Genomic DNA, 11,356 nt, shown 5'->3' on the forward strand with positions numbered 1-11,356 from the left:
TAAAATTCTTTTCTTAGCTTAGACCATGCCATGTGGGAAGACCACTTTCAACTCTGTTCTGAGCTACACACTCTTTGTTTCCTTTCCCTACCTTGTAACTTTCTATTGACATCTGCTTTTCTACTAGGACTCTTCCTATTTTCTGTTTCATTTATTCTTAGTTTGGACTTTGAAGTCTGTCTTTCGAATTTCCCACTCAGGCCAGAACCTCAGCAGATGACACATTGTCTGGACTCCTAACCTCGGCTTGGGAAAAGCACTGAGGCCTCAATACAAATGGCAGCGCCTTATAGGTATGTAAGGCACATCTTATTTTATTGGCATTATATACTTGGTTTAATCCATTTTTGAAGGAAGGAATTGTGTTTATGCCTGGCACAAAAAAACATAAACACATTTGTTAGTTTATTTAAATAAATAATCTAAATTAATTTGTTGTTGCTGCCTTGATCAGAGTAATTTTTGACACTGCTAATCAACTCAATTTTTGCTTAGCTATTTATGATCTAGAACAGTGCTTTATAAAGTGTACTTTGTGGAGTCTTCAGAGGGTTATATGAGTGTACTAGGGCAGGGAATGAAAGGAAAGAAGGAGGGCCAAGTAGGCAGATCCTCAGGCCGCTCTCACACACTTTAAGCAGAGAAGATCCCCTAATGTACATTTTACATATTGTACTTTTCTCACATATTTTAGTTGAATAAATATTCCAAAAGCTTAAAATTTAAAAATGAGAACAAAAAAACCCACTAAAATCTAAAACCACTGATCCAAAGCAATACTAGAGAACAGCAAACTAACTTCCCGTAACACTGAAACTTCCTTACCTTGTCTCTATTTTACATTAATACATTTTCATAAACTTAAATCTTTTCTAGCTATGATACTAAATTTGCCAAGATGACAAACAAAGCATAACATGTTTGGCAAAGTTCCTTCTACATATCTAATGATGACAGACTTCTAAAGGATATCTGACGGACTAAATCTGAATAAGCAAAAGGATTTATTTACCTAAGCATCGCTTCACAGAGAAAATTCAACAATTTCATTATTCTATGGCACTTAAACTCCTTGGCACCTAGAACTTCAAGGGCTTCCTGCCTGGAAGACAATTGCCAAAAACGGATACCTTGGAAAACACTAATGCAAAAGGATTAGTGAGCTAGTACAGACAAAATGAATTATGCTTAGCACTTACAGGTTTTCTATAGGCAGTAGTAGGATAAATGAGGTATTATTAGTCCTGTACATTTTGTGCCAGAAGCAATATCTACCACTGTAGTGCTTTATACTACTTGATATGCCAGCTTCCACAGTGTGTTCTTCCAAGATGATGCTGATAGAGCAATGTAGCACACAGAGATGAAATCCTTTAATTTTTTGTGTTCCCTGATATGAGGGAAGATAAAAATCAATGCATTATAATAATCTGAGAATCAAATAAAAATGCACTGTGGATTTTTTCTAACATATCTCTTACGGCTTTTAATCCCACCACTAAAATCAAAGAAGCACTTAAATCTGTCAAAAAAAAAAAAAAAAAAGACTCAGCAAATTCAGAGATAGTTTAAAATTCTATTTTATTCTCTTACCATCCCTGGTGATTCCCATATTTTGAAAGGAAATGAGTCCCTTGTGGGTATAGGGAGTGATTTCTCTCATGGTGTCATATCTGTACCAGAGACATTCAGAGATAGTTTGCATTTTTATGTTACTTTAAAGGAAAGCAGTGAAATGTCATCCCTGCTCCTTCTAAGTAAATGGCATATTGATAGCAATGAATATTATTTGCCAACATTAGCACAGAAAGAATGCCCCATTTCAGATCACAGTACAGTGAATGTAAGTACAAGGAGCTGTAAAATGAGGACACATGTTGATGAAAGCAACACTTTGATCCAATGAGACCTAAATTGATATGTCATACACTTTGCCTTCATTAATGTGTGTTATCATTCAACTTGCAGCCAGAAAGTTCCACACCATCTTCCACTTTTTAAATTAGGCACAGTAGACTACACAAGAAAACAACATTAGTTTGAGAAATATATTTGCCAGCAAATGATTTTTATGCAAGAAAATATGTACTGCAAATATTTGAAAATTAGCCCATTGTAAACAGTACAAATCATTTTAAAATTACCTTATATTCTCATAAGGTGCAGAATCTAGAAAAGCGTCATTTTAAGTTGTGGCAGCAGACAATGAAATATTATAGAATCAAACATTTGCTTTCTCTTATTATCTCAATGTGTGACGTAAACTTGCATGTTGACTGTGGTAGTTAGATTCAGTTGTCAAGTTGGCCAGGTGAAGGCACCTAGTTCTGTTGCTGCGGACATGAGCCAATGGTACATGAACCTCATCTGTTGCTGATTACATCTGCAGTCGGCTAGGAGGCATGCCTGCTGCAATGAATGACTTTTGACTTAATTGGCTGGTGCTTAAATGAGAGAGTGCAACATAGCACAGCCCTAGCAGCTCAGCATACCTCACCTCAGCACTCACAGCTCAGCCCAGGCCCTTGGAGATGCAGAAAGAAGTCACCCTGGGGAAAGTTGTTGGAACCCAGAGGCCTGGAGAGAAGGCCAGCAGAGACCATCCTGTGCCTTCCCACGTAAGAAAGAACCTCAGTTGAAAGTTAGCTGCCTTTCCTCTAAGAACTAACAAAATAAATCCCCTTTTATTAAAAGCCAATCTGTCTTTTAATAAAAGGGGATTTATTTTGTGACTTCTTTCTGCATCTCCAAAGACCTGGGCTGAGCTGCAAGTCGAGAACCTTCTCGACCAAAAGGGAGTGAAATGAGACTAAGTGTCAATGGCTGAGAAATTCCAAACAGAGTTGAGAGGTTATCCTGGAGGTTATTCTTATGCATTAAGTAGATATCACCTTGTTGTTCAAGATGTAGTGGAGAGACTGGAGGGAACTGCCTGAAAATGTAGAGCTGTGTTCCAGTAGCCATGTTTCTTGATGATGACTGAACAATGATATAGCTTTCACAATGTGACTCTGATTGTGAAAACCTTGTGTCTGATGCTCCTTTTATCTACCATATCAATAGACGAGTAGAACATATGGAATAAAAATAAGTAATAGGGGGAGCAAATGTTAAAATAAATTTAGTTTGAAATGCTAGTGATAAATGAAAGCGAAGGGTAAGGGGTATGGTATGTATAATCTTTTTTTATCTGTTATCATTTTATTTCTTTTTCCGTTGTCTTTTTATTTCTTTTTCTAAATCGATGCAAATGTTCTAAGAAATGATGAATATGCAACTATGTGATGATATTAAGAACTGCTGATTATATATTTAGAATGGAATGATATCTTAATGTTTTGTTCGTTTCCTGTTAATTTTTTTAATTAATAAATAAAATTTTTTTAAAAATGCCAATCTGTCTCTTGTGTGTTGCATTCCAGCAGCTGGCAAACTAGAACACTGACTAACAAATGTCATCCATATTGGTCAACTGAAACAGTAACTGAATCCATTCACTTACACATTTTTTTATTCATCCACTCACCCATTCAGCACATTGAGCATGTACTGAGGGTGGGCACTGTGCTTGATGCTAAGGTCCCTTACATACAAGCCACAATTTCGGATCTTAAGGAGATAATAGCATTGTTGGATAGATCAGTGGAAAATAACCTGGACAATAAAAATGTAACAAAAGCTAGGACAAAAGTAAGCATTTGGTGCATTGGCAAGAGAAGTGAGACACTGATCTGTCAAGTTCTTTAGTTATAACAGTGACCAAATGTTTCCCGTAGAAACTTAGAAGTTTTGTTTCTCTTTGTGATTCTGATAATCTCTCTTGTAACTCCTCAATCATCAACACTTGCTGTACCTTGGCTTTACTGTGCCCTCCACAACCACCTGGAGAAGTTACCCTCTTGGGAGAACTTTCCTTTCGGCTTTATATTTGAAAGAAATTTTTCTTCATTTTGTCTGAAATCAAACACTCCTTTGTCACAGATTCAGAGAGCTTTCCTCAGCCTCTCAATGTGCAACCTTATTTCCGTTTCCACCATCAGAGTCAGCTTCTTATTTTGTAGTCCTTATTTAAACTGACACAGTTCAACAATTTTACTATACTCTTCATATTCCTGATTCACATCTGTTCACTCATTAAAATTAAAAAGTGTGCCAATTTTACATAAAATTAGAGTCTTCTTCTAAATCAAGTTAGTACCAAAAGTTCTTCTGAGTTTCAATAATATGATGATTTTGGTTGTCAAAAGCCCATATTTTAACAATAATACTCTTCGTGAAATTTGCTATTGGATTGGTGCCAGATTCTTATGCCACTACTTTCAGAACAGAATTTGTAAGGAAAATGTTGTGTGTTTGTAATCAATTCACTTTGAAAGTATCTAGAAGTTCAAAAAATTGAATTTCATTTCTTATAAGCCACTCTTTCTCAGTGTGAACTTGACCAAGGTAGTTCCAGGAAATACTAGATGTCTCTTGGATAACATTAGTCATCACATTCTCATTATCAGGCATTCTAAGAACACTGTTCCATACTGATTTTCTTCTTCTATATCTCATTTCAGAAATTATTCTCCTCACTACGCATTAATGCATAACAAGCTCCATAAAATGTTTTCCGCCATTGGTGACTAAATCTTCATATGGCTATGGTATTTACAAATTTCACATTAGGCTCCTGTTCTAATCTGCTAGCTGCTGGAATGCAATACAGCAGAAACAGAATGGTTTTTAAAAAGGGGAATTTAATAAGTTGCTAGTTTACAGTTCTAAGGCTGAAAAAATGTCCCAATTCAAACAAGTCTATAGAAATGTCCAATCAAAGGCATCCAGGGAAAGATACCTTGGTTCAAGAAGACCAATGAAGTTCAAGGTTTCTCTCTTACGTGATTAGGGACATGACAAACAGGGTCAGGGTTTCTCTCTCATCTAGAAAGGCATGTGGTGAACACAACATCATCTGCTAGCTTTCTCTCCTGGCTTCCCTTCAGGAAGCTCCCTGGGAGGTGTTTTCCTTCTTCATTTCCAAAGGTCGCTGCTTCTCATGGCTATATCATTCTGCTCTGCTTTTTTTGAATCACTCTCATTCTCCAAAATGCTTCCTCTTTTATAGGACTTCAGAAACTAATCAAGACCCACCCAAATAGATGGAAACACATCTCCAGTTAATCCAGTTTAACAACCACTCGAGTAAATCTCATCTCCAGGGAAATGATCTAATTACAGTTTCAAACATACAGTGCTGAATAGGGATTAGAAGAAGTGGCTGCCTTTACAAAACGAGATTAGGATTAAAACATGGCTTTTCTAGCGTACATACATTATTTTAAACCAGCACAGCTCCATACTAACTTATGCCTCTGTAGGGTAAGTTATTCAGGGAGGCAGGCAAGCAAGCAATGTGGAGTTATATTTATTCCTGGTTGAAAGAAGAGTGAGAAAAATAGAGAAAGAAAAGAAGACTCATAAATACATATTGATCAAATAACAATACTTTCCCTTTGTATGCTTTCCTCTGCCCTTAATGGGTAGTTACACTGAAGATGGGCATTCTGTCCCCACCAATATTTATATCTAAAGATGTTCCTGAATTTTATGCCAGCATGATGGGCAGCTATTGTCCAATCAATTGTTAAATTACTCCTTGAGTCCATTCATTAAAAAAATATGTACTGAATACTATAAGCATTTGTCACTCCATTGGAACTGAAGATACAGTGATAAACATTAAAGACATGATCCATGGTTTCACAGATCTTTCAGTTCACAAAGAAAGACATATTTTAAGCATTTTTACTCAAATCATTCACTGGGTTCAACAGAAATTATAGTAACAAAAATTAGAGCCAATGGATGTGCATACAGATCTCATAAAAAGCAAGAGGGCCAAGAATAGCTTCCCTGAGGAAACTGAGATATAGAAGGTGAATTTTTCATCTTAACATAGTAACAATAACATTTATAGGTTTCTAAACATGGGGGGGATGCAATTTGAAGACTATTTGGGTATAAGACTATCTAGCTTCTTTAAACAGCTGCTAAAAAAGCCATTGTTGTTAGAGAGAAGAGACTAAGAAGGAGGCAAATACAAAATCAAACAGTGGCTACACATTTTGTTTCTCTTTCTTTCAATTAGGATTGAGTGTGAAGAAATTTGAAAGACTCTTCAGAGTTTTTAGAAAACGTGGCATGAACAAAATCTCAATTTACAAAGACCACTTAGGTGGTTATGTAGCAAGCAAGCTCCTGGCAGCAAGCAGGTCCCCCTGCCCCAACTCGGCCTTCAAAACTCTTCCTGGATCTGGCCACCAGTGAGCAGCCAATCACCTTCCTCAGGCGTAGCCAGTTACCACATTAGAAAGACACTAGCAGCCATTCTGTCAATAAATACCTTGTATCAGCCTCTGGTCAGGGCTGACTTCTAGAGGCTACTCAGCTGAGCCCTATGGCCACAGACTAATAAAACCTACTTACTGAAATTTCGGAGCCTCGATCCCAGTTCGTTCTGTTTCCGTGTAACATTCCTGGAGGCTTGCAGCCTCGTTCCTGGTTACCTGCTCCAGTCCTGTTTTCAAGTAATGTGCCTGGAGACAAGCCCCATTCCTGGTTTTGTGCTACATTTCTATATCTAGACTGAAAATGGCCCAAAATTCATTGTGGATGATCAAATAACTCAGAAATTCCACATCTAAGTAGGATCCCCCCACAAGGAAAATGAAAAGATATTTCTACACAAAGCCTTTCTCTTGATGATAGCATTATTTATAATAGTCAAACAAGTGAAAATGGAAACAACTCAAAGTCCACCAACAATAAATGCAGAAACAAATATGCCATTCCCAGCCATGAAATTCTGTTCACCAATAAAAAGGAGTGAAATATTGGTATATGCACTAACACATAAACAAAAGCATTATGCTAAGTGAAATAAGACAAACACAAAAGGCCAATTCCTATATAATTTCATTACTATGAAACTTTTAGAAATGGCAAATCTATAGAGACTGAGAGTACAGTAGTGATTTTCTGGGAGTCTAGAGGTAGGAACCTGTTACTCTAAATGGGTATGAAGCATCCTACTGGATGATGAAAATGTCCTAAAACTGGATTATAGTTTAAAGTTACTAAGATCATTGAATTGCATAGATAAATTGGTTGGATTTTATGGTCGTATAGATTATCCTTCAACAAAGCTGTTAAAAAATAGAATTAATAGGGATATATTTGAGAGATTTAGGGATCATGATGGTCTAGGTGTCATGATTGCTTGGTGGTAAGTATTGGGGAAAAGGATGGTGAATAGATTCTGGCAGGAGAAACAGTGGGAATTGTGGACCAGATCATGGAATGGGTGGAGAGTTTGGCCAATTCAAAGCCATTTCTGGATGCTTCCACCTTTACAGACAAAGTCATTACTTTTATTTAAGAAGTTGGCAATGGCTGGTCTTGGCACAAATTTAAAATTCAAAACTGTAACACAAAATCTAGCCACACCTGTCTTCACAGTTTTTTAAGTATAATAAAATGCTGCACACTATAGGTGATGCCTCTGATAATTCTGTATGTAATAGATGCCACAGTAACCCTCAGTTCATTTATAATTAGGTATCTCCTCCTCAAAAACTAACTATATATAAATGCTGAGTTAAGACAGCAACACACCTCAAAGGCTTACCAGAAACATGGCCTATATGTAAAAACTCTGAGTACTCAAAAGAAGACGGAAAAAAACTAGACACATAATACAGATGTTTATTCCAATAAAAACATGCATTATGAGAAATGCATGACACATGCCTTCTTCTACATTCATTCATACATTTCCGTTTTGGTCCACAGATAACCTGCGTATTTGGATTGTCATTCTTCTAAATAATATACAAAGGTACTCAGACAACTAATTATAGACTGTAGTTTGCATATTTCTTACTTTGTAAGAAGGCTTTCACAATTCATTTCTACCTTACCCATATCTTAATAAACAACTCTCTATTCCTTTTGGAATAAATTCGTTTTAGTTTGCTAAAGTTGCCAGAATTCAAGAGACCTGAGATGGACTGGCTTTTATAAAGGGTATTTATTCATTTACAAATTTACTAATTTGGGAAGGCACATGGTGACGTCTGCTGGGCTTCCCTCCTGGCTTCAGGGTTCAAAAGGCATCCCCCACTGCGGAGCCTTTCTGCATCTCCAAATCTCCAAATGACTGGGTCTCAGCAAGCTCTGAGCTGCGTTGTGGTGGGCTGTGCTGTACTCCCTATCTCTCTTCTGACTTCTCCTTTAAAGCCTCAAGGGGGAGGGCACTCCCTGTAGTCAACCACAGATAGAATCAGCCATAGATGAATTTTACATGCTGATGATCTAAGTCCACAGCAACAGAACGAGGCACCATCACCTGGCAAAGTTGACCCCTGAACCTAACTACTACACAAACATAATGCAGGCACCAAAAAAATATATAAATAAATAAAGACCAACAAATATTACACAAAGAATCATTATTTCTCAGTTGCAATAAGAGGAAATTGTTTAGAAGACTGAAAATTCAGAAATTTATTCTACAGGTACTCAAGAGGAAATTTTCCATGACATCATTCTATTCCCATTCATGAACACCCAGACCACGTTTTATTTCATCTCTTTCCCCTTTAATAATTATTAACATTTGCTACTACTTATCAAGTGCTTACTATGTGCTAAAATTCTAAATGCTATATATAAATGCTAAATCTCCATTATAATTTTGTGAAGAAGGTAATACTAATTCCCTAGTTTACACTGAACTTCAGTAATCACCTGCTCAAGTCACATAAATAATAACTGGAAAAGTAAAAATATAAAGTCAGGGCTTTCTACCTCCATATTTCACATGTTTAGCTACTATGCAATATGTCAAGCCTCCCCTATAACTCTACAATTTCTTATAATTTTAAAAATTGCTTTTCTATCCAACCAAACATCCAAACTAAAATCTGGGTTTTAGAAACTTCCATTCTTAGATCACAGATATTTCATGCTTTGTGGATATAAGATTCTTATGTTCATGTTTTTATTTCTTATTGGTTGCTACAGTAGAACTGTAGAGCCACCAACTAAGCAGAAAAATCTATACACTTTGGAATAAAAGAGTGTGTGGAGAAAGGAAAGTAAACAGAATCAGAAGAATTTTGTTCTATTATTCTTCACAGGATCTATCATAAACCTCATCGACTCATCCAACAAATTTTAGTTCATAGAATTATAGGTGCTGATAAGTGAAGGCATGGAGACTTAGAATTATGAAACAGCTTGATGTATGCTGGACACTATAAGGTATTTGATGCTGATGGGAAATAATATTTAAAATAAAGAACGTTGGCAATGAGGCAAGCCTGCTTTGTATGTCATTAAAAGAAATGCTTGATTTTTTTTCGGTAGATATTTTGTATGCAGTTGAAGGTTTCAAACATGGGAGAGATGAGGTCACATTTGCATTTTTGAAACATTGCTCTGATTGCAGAGTGGTAAATTGATTTGAGGACAGGACATGAAGACACAGCATAGGCTGTCACCACAGTCAAGATGAACAGTGATTAAAGCTTACTAGGGCAGTAACAGTAAGGACAATGGAAAAATGATTCCATATGAAATACTTAGGAAGTGGAACTTGAAATATATGCCATTTTAATGGGTGTAGGGAAGAGTGAAGGGTCAAGTACAATTCCTAGGTAACTAGATTCATTAAATGTGGGGGACTGCAATTGAAATACACTATCCATAGGAGGAAAAGGTTTGAAGATCATTAAATCTTTAATGTCTATACATGATTATCACAATTAAAGAGAATTTCAAATGGAGGGACTGTGAGCTAGTTTGGAAAAGTACTATAAAATGTGTCTACTGAATTTCTATTCCCATATAGAGATAGTGGTATGTTTTCTACTGTTTTTTCTCAAAGGCTGTCCCGTATTACACTTGTAAGTATAATTTTCATAACATACCTATAATTTTAGGTTTACAAATATTTCCATTATTTCACAGTGTCTGCATTGAATACAAAGCCAGAGGGAAATCTGTATACAACAAGTGAGCTCTATTTCACCTGAGAGAAGTGAAATGGGGAGTACAATTCATAAAAGCCAGTGTGTAAGCTCCTTTTTATACTTCAGTGAGTGACTTCTTTTTCAAATTTATTCATTGAACAACTTTTATGCATTCAGACTCCTTTCAGATTCTACAGAAATATTCAGTTGAATTGTCTCTGTCTTACCCAACAGGAGGTACAGACTTATACACCAGTCTTCCCTTTTTCACCTCATTAAACTGTTTTCTTTTTATTGCTATAGCCTCTGTTCTGCTAACTCTGTAGACTGAATAAAGATTTCCACTTTTCATATTTGCTCATTAGATCATACATTTTAGAAGTAAATAATTTTAGCATAGATTAGTATTGACTCGTATTCTAAACCAGGAAAATATAAGGATCATGTATATTAATATTCCAATACAGTATTTTATACAGTGACATTTAAAAATGCTCTTTATGTAAAATAATGATTTGCTCATGAGCTGTAGGTATATGATATAATTTATGTATATTTGATGATTATTTACTTAAAGTCTGATGATACAGAGCTGTTTGCTATACCCAGTTCACAGAAGAGGAAACTCTGAAGTTCAGGGTGACCACAGAGCTGAGGTCTTTTTGCAATATTGCTCTACCTGAAAAAGCTGTCACATATTCTTAACTATCTCAAGTAAGTTTTTCTATCATAAATATTGTATACATCATTGCGTCCCTTCCATATCACTCCTAGTTATCTTTGTAGATTTCAAACAGACAATGTGAGAATCTAAAAAAAAAAATTCCAATCAGGGATATGTCTTTGGCGTTGCCAACTTTCCCAGAGACACTGTGTTCAGATTTTTTACACTTAATGTTTCAAGTAAAGGCTGTAATAACTTTTGTATTTTCTGAATGGTGGGCTTGGGCTAGTTTGGAATGCTGCAAGGTAGCAATTCCTTTCAAGAGATTAGAAGCACATGTTTTTTTAATTTTCTATTTTTCCACAGGAATTGAAAACTATAATTCCTAATATTCATTTTACCAAATAATGTATTGCTTTTCTTAGAAAAAAAAAGCATAGGAATTTGAGGCTTAAATTGAGCCTATTTCACAATTTTTAAACAATTGCAGCGTTTCCCTCTGACCAAAAAGATAGCGAAAAACTTAAATCCACATGCTTGATTCTGATTCTGAAAATATCAACCATAACCAGCATGCAAAGATGGTGCTTGCAATTGCATTGCTAGCTTTCTGGAGCACAACATGGCTATAATCTGAATGCAGCCTGATTGGGGAACAAGTAACAAATTACAA

Source organism: Tamandua tetradactyla, chromosome 3 (genome assembly GCF_023851605.1).
Source record: "Tamandua tetradactyla isolate mTamTet1 chromosome 3, mTamTet1.pri, whole genome shotgun sequence".
NCBI lineage: Eukaryota > Metazoa > Chordata > Mammalia > Pilosa > Myrmecophagidae > Tamandua > Tamandua tetradactyla.